This window comes from Phyllobates terribilis, unplaced genomic scaffold, assembly GCF_046119375.1.
Source record: "Phyllobates terribilis strain yellow unplaced genomic scaffold, ASM4611937v1 Scaffold_13__5_contigs__length_258822181, whole genome shotgun sequence".
Lineage (NCBI taxonomy): Eukaryota > Metazoa > Chordata > Amphibia > Anura > Dendrobatidae > Phyllobates > Phyllobates terribilis.
The window spans coordinates 166,455,132-166,468,448 of record NW_027362773.1 but is presented as its reverse complement, the minus strand read 5'-3'; the positions used below and the strand labels follow the sequence as shown (position 1 = coordinate 166,468,448).

General features: G+C 52.8%; 1 protein-coding gene across 3 annotated transcripts in view; it reads right to left on the bottom strand.

Annotated features, from left to right (window-relative positions):
- Window positions 1-13,317, bottom strand: part of DENND2B (DENN domain containing 2B) — a 433,939-nt gene that overhangs the window by 249,566 nt on the left and 171,056 nt on the right. The window lies entirely within an intron of this gene.

The following is a 13,317-nucleotide window of genomic DNA, read 5'->3' as shown; positions in this document are numbered from 1 at the left end:
CAGCGCCATTATCCTGTAACCCGAGTGTCATTATCCTATTGCCCGAGTGTCAGCGCCATTATCCTGCACCCCGAGTGTCATTATCCTATACCCCGAGTGTCATTATCCTATACCCCGAGTGTCAGCGCCATTATCCTGTACCCCGAGTGTCATTATCCTATACCCCGAGTGTCAGCGCCATTATCCTGCACCCCGAGTGTCATTATCCGATACCCCGAGTGTCAGCGCCACTATCCTGCACCCCGAGTGTTATTATCCTATACCCCGAGTGTCATTATCCTATACCCCGAGTGTCAGCGCCATTATCCTGTACCCCGAGTGTCATTATCCTATACCCCGAGTGTCAGCGCCATTATCCTGCACCCCTAGTGTCATTATCCTATACCCCGAGTGTCATTATCCTATACCCCGAGTGTCAGCGCCATTATCCTGCACCCCGAGTGTCATTATCCTATACCCCGAGTGTCAGCGCCATTATCCTGCACCCCGAGTGTCATTATCCTATACCCCGAGTGTCAGCGCCATTATCCTGCACCCCGAGTGTCATTATCCTATACCCCGAGTGTCATTATCCTATACCCCGAGTGTCATTATCCTATACCCCGAGTGTCAGCGCCATTATCCTATACCCCGAGTGTCAGCGCCATTATCCTGTACCCCGAGTGTCATTATCCTGTACCCCGAGTGTCAGGGCCATTATCCTGTACCCCGAGTGTCATTATCCTGTACCCCGAGTGTCATTATCCTATACCCCGAGTGTCAGCGCCATTATCCTGCACCCCGAGTGTCATTATCCTATACCCCGAGTGTCATTATCCTATACCCCGAGTGTCAGCGCCATTATCCTGCACCCCGAGTGTCACCGCCATTATCCTGTACCCCGAGTGTCATTATCCTATACCCCGAGTGTCAGCGCCATTATCCTGCACCCCGAGTGTCAGCGTCATTATCCTGTACACCGAGTGTCATTATCCTGCACCCCGAGCGTCATTATCCTGCACCCCGAGTGTCATTATCCTATACCACGAGTGTCATTATCCTATACCACGAGTGTCATTATCCTATACCCCGAGTGTCATTATCCTATACCCCGAGTGTCAGCGTCATTATCCTGCACCCCGAGTGTCAGCGTCATTATCCTATACCCTGAGTGTCATTATCCTATACCCCGAGTGTCAGCGCCATTATCCTGCACCCCGAGTGTCATTATCCTATACCCCGAGTGTCATTATCCTATACCCCGAGTGTCATTATCCTATACCCCGAGTGTCATTATCCTGTACCCCGGGTGACATTATCCTGTACCCCGGGTGACATTATCCTGTACCCCGAGTGTCATTATCCTGTACCCCAAGTGTCAGCGCCATTATCCTGTATCCCGAGTGTCATTATCCTATACCCCGAGTGTCAGCGCCATTATCCTGCACCCCGAGTGTCAGCATCATTATCCTGTACACCGAGTGTCAGTATCCTGCACCCCGAGCATTATCCTGCACCCCGAGCGTCATTATCCTATACCCCGAGTGTCAGCGCCATTATCCTGCACCCCGAGTGTCAGCGCCATTATCCTGCACCTCGAGTGTCAGCGTCATTATCCTGCACCCCGAGCGTCATTATCCTGCACCCCGAGCGTCATTATCCTGCACCCCGAGCGTCATTATCCTGCACCCCGAGCGTCATTATCCGGCACCCCGAGCGTCATTATCCTGCAGCCCGAGTGTCAGCGCCATTATCCTGCACCCCGAGTGTCATTATCCTATACCCCGAGTGTCAGCGCCATTATTCTGTACCCCGAGTGTCATTATCCTATACCCCGAGTGTCAGCGCCATTATCCTGCACCCCGAGTGTCATTATCCTATACCCCGAGTGTCATTATCCTATACCCCGAGTGTCAGCGCCATTATCCTGTACCCAGAGTGTCATTATCCTATACCCCGAGTGTCAGCGCCATTATCCTATACCCCGAGTGTCAGCGGCATTATCCTATACCCCGAGTGTCATTATCCTGTACCCCGAGTGTCAGCGCCATTATCCTGTACCCCGAGTGTCATTATCCTATACCCCGAGTGTCAGCGCCATTATCCTATACCCCGAGTGCCAGCGTCATTATCCTATACCCCGAGTGCCAGCGTCATTATCCTATACCCCGAGTGTCAGCGCCATTATCCTGCACCCCGAGTGTCATTATCCTATACCCCGAGTGTCATTATCCTATACCCCGAGTGTCAGCGCCATTATCCTGCACCCCGAGTGTCATTATCCTATACCCCGAGTGTCATTATCCTATACCCAGAGTGTCAGCGCCATTATCCTGCACCCCGAGTGTCATTATCCTATAACCCGAGTGTCAGCGCCATTATCCTGCACCCCGAGTGTCAGCGGCATTATCCTATACCCCGAGCGTCATTATCCTATACCCCGAGCGTCATTATCCTATACCCCGAGCGTCATTATCCTATACCCCGAGCGTCATTATCCTATACCCCGAGCGTCATTATCCTATACCCCGAGCGTCATTATCCTATACCCCGAGCGTCATTATCCTATACCCCGAGCGTCATTATCCTATACCCCGAGTGTCATTATCCTATACCCCGAGTGTCAGCGCCATTATCCTGTACCAAGAGTGTCATTATCCTGCACCCCGAGTGTCAGCGCCATTATCCTGCACCCCGAGTGTCAGCGCCATTATCCTGCACCCCGAGTGTCAGCGCCATTATCCTGCACCCCGAGAGTCAGCGCCATTATCCTGAACCCCGAGTGTCAGCGCCATTATCCTGAACCCCGAGTGTCAGCGCCATTATCCTGCACCCCGAGTGTCAGCGCCATTATCCTGCACCCCGAGTGTCAGCGCCATTATCCTGCACCCCGAGTGTCAGCGCCATTATCCTGCACCCCGAGTGTCAGCGCCATTATCCTGCACCCCGAGTGTCAGCGCCATTATCCTGCACCCCGAGTGTCAGCGCCATTATCCTGCACCCCGAGTGTCAGCGCCATTATCCTGCACCCCGAGTGTCAGCGCCATTATCCTGTACCCCGAGTGTCAGCGCCATTATCCTGCACCCCGAGTGTCAGCGCCATTATCCTGTACCCCGAGTGTCATTATCCTGCACCCCGAGTGTCAGCGTCATTATCCTGCACCCCGAGTGTCAGCGTCATTATCCTGTACACCGAGTGTCATTATCCTATACCCCGAGTGTCAGCGCCATTATCCTGCACCCCGAGTGTCATTATCCTATACCCCGAGTGTCAGCGCCATTATCCTGCACCTCGAGTGTCATTATCCTATACCCCGAGTGTCATTATCCTATACCCCGAGTGTCAGCGCCATTATCCTGTACCCCGAGTGTCATTATCCTATACCCCGAGTGTCAGCGCCATTATCCTGCACCCCGAGTGTCATTATCCTATACCCAGAGTGTCAGCGCCATTATCCTGCACCACGAGTGTCATTATCCTATACCCCGAGTGTCATTATCCTATACCCCGAGTGTCATTATCCTATACCCCGAGTGTCATTATCCTATACCCCGAGTGTCAGCGCCATTATCCTGTACCCCGAGTGTCATTATCCTATACCCCGAGTGTCAGCGCCATTATCCTGCACCCCGAGTGTCATTATCCTGCACCCCGAGTGTCATTATCCTGCACCCCGAGTGTCATTATCCTATACCCCGAGTGTCATTATCCTATACCCCGAGTGTCATTATCCTATACCCCGAGTGTCAGCGCCATTATCCTGCACCCCGAGTGTCATTATCCTATAACCCGAGTGTCATTATCCTATACCCCGAGTGTCAGCGCCATTATCCTGTACCCCGAGTGTCATTATCCTATACCCCTAGTGTCAGCGCCATTATCCTATACCCCGAGTGTCAGCGCCATTATCCTGCACCCCGAGTGTCAGCGCCATTATCCTGCACCTCGAGTGTCAGCGTCATTATCCTGCACCCCGAGCGTCATTATCCTGCACCCCGAGCGTCATTATCCTGCACCCCGAGCGTCATTATCTGGCACCCCGAGCGTCATTATCCGGCACCCCGAGCGTCATTATCCTGCAGCCCGAGTGTCAGCGCCATTATCCTGCACCCCGAGTGTCATTATCCTATACCCCGAGTGTCAGCGCCATTATCCTGTACCCCGAGTGTCATTATCCTATACCCCGAGTGTCAGCGCCATTATCCTGCACCCCGAGTGTCATTATCCTATACCCCGAGTGTCATTATCCTATACCCCGAGTGTCAGCGCCATTATCCTGTACCCAGAGTGTCATTATCCTATACCCCGAGTGTCAGCGCCATTATCCTATACCCCGAGTGTCAGCGGCATTATCCTATACCCCGAGTGTCATTATCCTATACCCCGAGTGTCAGCGCCATTATCCTGTACCCCGAGTGTCATTATCCTATACCCCGAGTGTCAGCGCCATTATCCTATACCCCGAGTGCCAGCGTCATTATCCTATACCCCGAGTGCCAGCGTCATTATCCTATACCCCGAGTGTCAGCGCCATTATCCTGCACCCCGAGTGTCATTATCCTATACCCCGAGTGTCATTATCCTATACCCCGAGTGTCAGCGCCATTATCCTGCACCCCGAGTGTCATTATCCTATACCCCGAGTGTCATTATCCTATACCCAGAGTGTCATTATCCTATACCCAGAGTGTCAGCGCCATTATCCTGCACCCCGAGTGTCATTATCCTATAACCCGAGTGTCAGCGCCATTATCCTGCACCCCGAGTGTCATTATCCTATAACCCGAGTGTCAGCGCCATTATCCTGCACCCCGAGTGTCAGCGGCATTATCCTATACCCCGAGCGTCATTATCCTATACCCCGAGCGTCATTATCCTATACCCCGAGCGTCATTATCCTATACCCCGAGCGTCATTATCCTATACCCCGAGCGTCATTATCCTATACCCCGAGCGTCATTATCCTATACCCCGAGTGTCATTATCCTATACCCCGAGTGTCAGCGCCATTATCCTGTACCCAGAGTGTCATTATCCTGCACCCCGAGTGTCAGCGCCATTATCCTGCACCCCGAGTGTCAGCGCCATTATCCTGCACCCCGAGTGTCAGCGCCATTATCCTGCACCCCGAGTGTCAGCGCCATTATCCTGCACCCCGAGAGTCAGCGCCATTATCCTGAACCCCGAGTGTCAGCGCCATTATCCTGCACCCCGAGTGTCAGCGCCATTATCCTGCACCCCGAGTGTCAGCGCCATTATCCTGCACCCCGAGTGTCAGCGCCATTATCCTGCACCCCGAGTGTCAGCGCCATTATCCTGCACCCCGAGTGTCAGCGCCATTATCCTGCACCCCGAGTGTCAGCGCCATTATCCTGCACCCCGAGTGTCAGCGCCATTATCCTGCACCCCGAGTGTCAGCGCCATTATCCTGCACCCCGAGTGTCAGCGCCATTATCCTGCACCCCGAGTGTCAGCGCCATTATCCTGCACCCCGAGTGTCAGCGCCATTATCCTGTACCCCGAGTGTCAGCGCCATTATCCTGCACCCCGAGTGTCAGCGCCATTATCCTGTACCCCGAGTGTCATTATCCTGCACCCCGAGTGTCAGCGTCATTATCCTGCACCCCGAGTGTCAGCGTCATTATCCTGTACACCGAGTGTCATTATCCTATACCCCGAGTGTCAGCGCCATTATCCTGCACCCCGAGTGTCATTATCCTATACCCCGAGTGTCAGCGCCATTATCCTGCACCTCGAGTGTCATTATCCTATACCCCGAGTGTCATTATCCTATACCCCGAGTGTCAGCGCCATTATCCTGTACCCCGAGTGTCATTATCCTATACCCCGAGTGTCAGCGCCATTATCCTGCACCCCGAGTGTCATTATCCTATAACCAGAGTGTCAGCGCCATTATCCTGCACCCCGAGTGTCATTATCCTATACCCCGAGTGTCATTATCCTATACCCCGAGTGTCATTATCCTATAACCCGAGTGTCATTATCCTATACCCCGAGTGTCATTATCCTATACCCCGAGTGTCAGCGCCATTATCCTGTACCCCGAGTGTCATTATCCTATACCCCGAGTGTCAGCGCCATTATCCTGCACCCCGAGTGTCATTATCCTGCACCCCGAGTGTCATTATCCTATACCCCGAGTGTCATTATCCTATACCCCGAGTGTCATTATCCTATACCCCGAGTGTCAGCGCCATTATCCTGCACCCCGAGTGTCATTATCCTATAACCCGAGTGTCATTATCCTATACCCCGAGTGTCATTATCCTATACCCCGAGTGTCAGCGCCATTATCCTGTACCCCGAGTGTCATTATCCTATACCCCTAGTGTCAGCGCCATTATCCTATACCCCGAGTGTCAGCGCCATTATCCTATACCCCGAGTGTCATTATCCTGTACCCCGAGTGTCATTATCCTGTACCCCGAGTGTCAGGGCCATTATCCTGTACCCCGAGTGTCAGGGCCATTATCCTGTACCCCGAGAGTCATTATCCTATACCCCGAGTGTCAGCGCCATTATCCTGCACCCCGAGTGTCATTATCCTATACCCCGAGTGTCAGCGCCATTATCCTGCACCCCGAGTGTCATTATCCTGCACCCCGAGTGTCATTATCCTGCACCCCGAGTGTCATTATCCTGCACCCCGAGTGTCATTATCCTGCACCCCGAGTGTCAGCGTCATTATCCTGTACACCGAGCGTCATTATCCTGCACCCCGAGTGTCATTATCCTATACCCCGAGTGTCATTATCCTATACCCCGAGTGTCATTATCCTATACCCCGAGTGTCAGCGCCATTATCCTGCACCCCGAGTGTCAGCGCCATTATCCTGCACCCCGAGTGTCAGCGCCATTATCCTATACCCCGAGAGTCAGCGCCATTATCCTGCACCCCGAGTGTCAGCGCCATTATCCTGTACCCCGAGTGTCATTATCCTGCACCCCGAGTGTCAGCGTCATTATCCTGCACCCCGAGTGTCAGCGTCATTATCCTGTACACCGAGTGTCATTATCCTATACCCCGAGTGTCAGCGCCATTATCCTGCACCCCGAGTGTCATTATCCTATACCCCCGAGTGTCAGCTCCATTATCCTGTACCCCGAGTGTCATTATCCTATACCCCGAGTGTCAGCGCCATTATCCTGTACCCCGAGTGTCATTATCCTATACCCCGAGTGTCAGCGCCATTATCCTGCACCCCGAGTGTCATTATCCTATACCCCGAGTGTCATTATCCTATACCCGAATGTGTCGTCATCCTATACCCCGAGTGTCGTCGTCCTATACCCCGAGTGTCGTCATCCTATACCCCGAGTGTCGTCATCCTATACCCCGAGTGTCAGCGCCATTATCCTGCACCCCGAGTGTCATTATCCTATACCCCGAGTGTCAGCGCCATTATCCTGCACCCCGAGTGTCATTATCCTATACCCCGAGTGTCATTATCCTATACCCCGAGTGTCATTATCCTATACCCCGAGTGTCATTATCCTATACCCCGAGTGTCATTATCCTATACCCCGAGTGTCATTATCCTATACCCCGAGTGTCATTATCCTATACCCCGAGTGTCAGCGCCATTATCCTGCACACCGAGTGTCATTATCCTATACCCCGAGTGTCATTATCCTATACCCCGAGTGTCAGCGCCATTATCCTGTACCCCGAGTGTCAGCGCCATTATCCTATACCCCGAGTGTCATTATCCTGTACCCCGAGTGTCAGGGCCATTATCCTGTACCCCGAGTGTCATTATCCTATACCCCGAGTGTCAGCGCCATTATCCTGCACCCCGAGTGTCATTATCCTATACCCCGAGTGTCATTATCCTATACCCCGAGTGTCATTATCCTATACCCCGAGTGTCAGCGCCATTATCCTGCACCCCGAGTGTCATTATCCTATACCCCGATTGTCATTATCCTATACCCCGAGTGTCATTATCCTATACCCCGAGTGTCAGCGCCATTATCCTGCACCCCGAGTGTCAGCGCCATTATCCTGTACCCCGAGTGCCATTATCCTATACCCCGAGTGTCAGCGCTATTATCCTGCACCCCGTGTCAGCGTCATTATCCTGTACACCGAGTGTCATTATCCTGCACCCCAAGCGTCATTATCCTGCACCCCGAGTGTCATTATCCTATACCCCGAGTGTCATTATCCTATACCCCGAGTGTCAGCGCCATTATCCTGTACCGAGAGTGTCATTATCCTGCACCCCGAGTGTCAGCGTCATTATCCTGCACCCCGAGTGTCAGCGTCATTATCCTGTACCCCGAGTGTCATTATCCTATACCCCGAGTGTCATTATCCTGCACCCCGAGTGTCAGCGCCATTATCCTGCACCCCGAGTGTCAGCGTCATTATCCTGCACCCTGAGTGTCATTATCCTATACCCCGAGTGTCAGCGCCATTATCCTGCACCCCGAGTGTCATTATCCTATACCCCGAGTGTCATTATCCTGCACCCCGAGTGTCATTATCCTGCACCCCGAGTGTCATTATCCTGCACCCCGAGTGTCATTATCCTGCACCCCGAGTGTCATTATCCTGTGCACCCCGAGTGTCATTATCCTGTGCACCCCGAGTGTCAGCGTCATTATCCTGTGCACCCCGAGTGTCAGCGTCATTATCCTGTGCACCCCGAGTGTCATTATCCTGCACCCCGAGCGTCATTATCCTGCACCCCGAGTGTCAGCGCCATTATCCTGCACCCCGAGTGTCAGCGCCATTATCCTGCACCCCGAGTGTCAGCGCCATTATCCTGCACCCCGAGTGTCAGCGTCCTTATCCTGCACCCCGAGTGTCAGCGTCATTATCCTATACCCCGAGTGTCAGCGCCATTATCCTGCACCCCGAGTGTCAGCGCCATTATCCTGTACCGCGAGTGTCATTATCCTGCACCCCGAGTGTCAGCGTCATTATCCTGTACACAGAGTGTCATTATCCTATACCCCGAATGTCAGCGCCATTATCCTGCACCCCGAGTGTCATTATCCTATACTCCGAGTGTCAGCGCCATTATCCTGCACCCCGAGTGTCAGCGCCATTATCCTGTACCCCGAGTGTCATTATCCTATACCCCCGAGTGTCAGCGCCATTATCCTGTAACCCGAGTGTCATTATCCTATACCCCGAGTGTCAGCGCCATTATCCTGCACCCCGAGTGTCATTATCCTATACCCCGAGTGTCAGCGCCATTATCCTGTACCCCGAGTGTCATTATCCTATACCCCGAGTGTCAGCGCCATTATCCTGCACCCCGAGTGTCATTATCCTATACCCCGAGTGTCAGCGCCACTATCCTGCACCCCGAGTGTCATTATCCTATACCCCGAGTGTCATTATCCTATACCCCGAGTGTCAGCGCCATTATCCTGTACCCCGAGTGTCATTATCCTATACCCCGAGTGTCAGCGCCATTATCCTGCACCCCGACTGTCATTATCCTATACCCCGAGTGTCATTATCCTATACCCAGAGTGTCATTATCCTATACCCAGAGTGTCATTATCCTATACCCAGAGTGTCATTATCCTATACCCAGAGTGTCAGCGCCATTATCCTGCACCCCGAGTGTCATTATCCTATACTCCGAGTGTCAGCGCCATTATCCTGCACCCCGAGTGTCAGCGCCATTATCCTGTACCCCGAGTGTCATTATCCTATACCCCCGAGTGTCAGCGCCATTATCCTGTAACCCGAGTGTCATTATCCTATACCCCGAGTGTCAGCGCCATTATCCTGCACCCCGAGTGTCATTATCCTATACCCCGAGTGTCATTATCCTATAACCCGAGTGTCAGCGCCATTATCCTGTACCCCGAGTGTCATTATCCTATACCCCGAGTGTCAGCGCCATTATCCTGCACCCCGAGTGTCATTATCCTATACCCCGAGTGTCAGCGCCACTATCCTGCACCCCGAGTGTCATTATCCTATACCCCGAGTGTCATTATCCTATACCCCGAGTGTCAGCGCCATTATCCTGTACCCCGAGTGTCATTATCCTATACCCAGAGTGTCAGCGCCATTATCCTGCACCCCGAGTGTCATTATCCTATACCCCGAGTGTCATTATCCTATACCCCGAGTGTCAGCGCCATTATCCTATACCCCGAGTGTCAGCGCCATTATCCTGTACCCCGAGTGTCATTATCCTGTACCCCGAGTGTCAGGGCCATTATCCTGTACCCCGAGTGTCATTATCCTATACCCCGAGTGTCAGCGCCATTATCCTGCATCCCGAGTGTCATTATCCTATACCCCGAGTGTCAGCGCCATTATCCTGCACCCTGAGTGTCATTATCCTATACCCCGAGTGTCATTATCCTGTACCCCGAGTGTCATTATCCTGTACCCCGAGTGTCATTATCCTATACCCCGAGTGTCATTATCCTATACCCCGAGTGTCATTATCCTATACCCCGAGTGTCATTATCCTATACCCCGAGTGTCATTATCCTATACCCCGAGTGTCAGCGCCATTATAGTGCACCCCGAGTGTCAGCGCCATTATCCTGTACCCCGAGTGTCATTATCCTATACCCCGAGTGTCAGCGCCATTATCCTGCACCCCGAGTGTCAGCGTCATTATCCTGTACACCGAGTGTCATTATCCTGCACCCCGAGCGTCATTATCCTGCACCCCGAGTGTCATTATCCTATACCCCGAGTGTCATTATCCTATACCCCGAGTGTCATTATCCTATACCCCGAGTGTCAGCGCCATTATCCTGCACCCCGAGTGTCAGCGCCATTATCCTGTACCCTGAGTGTCATTATCCTATACCCCGAGTGTCATTATCCTGTACCCCGAGTGTCATTATCCTGTACCCCGAGTGTCATTATCCTGTACCCCGAGTGTCATTATCCTATACCCCGAGTGTCATTATCCTATACCCCGAGTGTCATTATCCTATACCCCGAGTGTCATTATCCTATACCCCGAGTGTCATTATCCTATACCCCGAGTGTCAGCGCCATTATCGTGCACCCCGAGTGTCAGCGCCATTATCCTGTACCCCGAGTGTCATTATCCTATACCCCGAGTGTCAGCGCCATTATCCTGCACCCCGAGTGTCAGCGTCATTATCCTGTACACCGAGTGTCATTATCCTGCACCCCGAGCGTCATTATCCTGCACCCCGAGTGTCATTATCCTATACCCCGAGTGTCATTATCCTATACCCCGAGTGTCATTATCCTATACCCCGAGTGTCAGCGCCATTATCCTGCACCCCGAGTGTCAGCGCCATTATCCTGTACCCTGAGTGTCATTATCCTATACCCCGAGTGTCATTATCCTGTACCCCGGGTGACATTATCCTGTACCCCGAGTGTCATTATCCTGTACCCCGAGTGTCAGCGCCATTATCCTGTACCCCGAGTGTCATTATCCTATACCCCGAGTGTCAGCGCCATTATCCTGCACCCCGAGTGTCAGCATCATTATCCTGCACCCCGAGTGTCATTATCCTATACCCTGAGTGTCATTATCCTATACCCCGAGTGTCAGCGCCATTATCCTGCACCCCGAGTGTCATTATCCTATACCCCGAGGGTCATTATCCTGTACCCCGAGTGTCAGCGCCATTATCCTGTACCCCGAGTGTCATTATCCTATACCCCGAGTGTCAGCGCCATTATCCTGCACCCCGAGTGTCAGCATCATTATCCTGTACACCGAGTGTCATTATCCTGCACCCCGAGCATTATCCTGCACCCCGAGCGTCATTATCCTATACCCCGAGTGTCAGCGCCATTATCCTGCACCCCGAGTGTCAGCGCCATTATCCTGCACCCCGAGTGTCAGCGTCATTATCCTGCACCCCGAGCGTCATTATCCTGCACCCCGAGCGTCATTATCATGCACCCCGAGCGTCATTATCATGCACCCCGAGCGTCATTATCCTGCACCCCGAGTGTCATTATCCTGCACCCCGAGTGTCATTATCCTGCACCCCGAGTGTCATTATCCTGCACCCCGAGTGTCATTATCCTGCACCCCGAGTGTCATTATCCTGCACCCCGAGTGTCATTATCCTATACCCCGAGTGTCATTATCCTGTACCCCGAGTGTCATTATCCTATACCCCGAGTGTCAGCGCCATTATCCTGCACCCCGAGTGTCATTATCCTATACCCCGAGTGTCATTATCCTATACCCCGAGTGTCATTATCCTATACCCCGAGTGTCAGCGCCATTATCCTGCACCCCGAGTGTCATTATCCTATACCCCGAGTGTCAGCGCCATTATCCTGTACCCAGAGTGTCATTATCCTATACCCCGAGTGTCAGCGTCATTATCCTGCACCCCGAGCGTCATTATCCTGCACCCCGAGCGTCATTATCCTGCACCCCGAGCGTCATTATCCTGCACCCCGAGTGTCATTATCCTGCACCCCGAGTGTCATTATCCTGCACCCCGAGTGTCATTATCCTGCACCCCGAGTGTCATTATCCTGTACCCCGAGTGTCATTATCCTATACCCCGAGTGTCAGCGCCATTATCCTGCACCCCGAGTGTCATTATCCTATACCCCGAGTGTCATTATCCTATACCCCGAGTGTCATTATCCTATACCCCGAGTGTCAGCGCCATTATCCTGCACCCCGAGTGTCATTATCCTATACCCCGAGTGTCAGCGCCATTATCCTATACCCCGAGTGTCAGCGGCATTATCCTATACCCCGAGTGTCATTATCCTGTACCCCGAGTGTCAGCGCCATTATCCTGTACCCCGAGTGTCATTATCCTATACCCCGAGTGTCAGCGCCATTATCCTGCACCCCGAGTGTCATTATCCTATACCCCGAGTGCCAGCGTCATTATCCTGTACCCCGAGTGTCAGTGTCATTATCCTATACCCCGAGTGTCAGCGCCATTATCCTGCACCCCGAGTGTCATTATCCTATACCCCGAGTGTCATTATCCTATACCCCGAGTGTCATTATCCTATACCCCGAGTGTCATTATCCTATACCCCGAGTGTCAGTGCCATTATCCTGCACCCCGAGTGTCAGCGTCATTATCCTGCACCCCGAGTGTCAGCGTCATTATCCTGCACCCCGAGTGTCAGCGCCATTATCCTGCACCCCGAGTGTCATTATCCTATACCCCGAGTGTCATTATCCTGTACAGCGAGTGTCATTATCCTGCACCCCGAGTGTCATTATCCTGCACCCCGAGTGTCAGCGTCATTATCCTGTACACCGAGTGTCATTATCCTATACCCCGAGCGTCATTATCCTGCACCCCGAGCGTCATTATCCTATACCCCGAGTGTCATTATCCTATACCCCGAG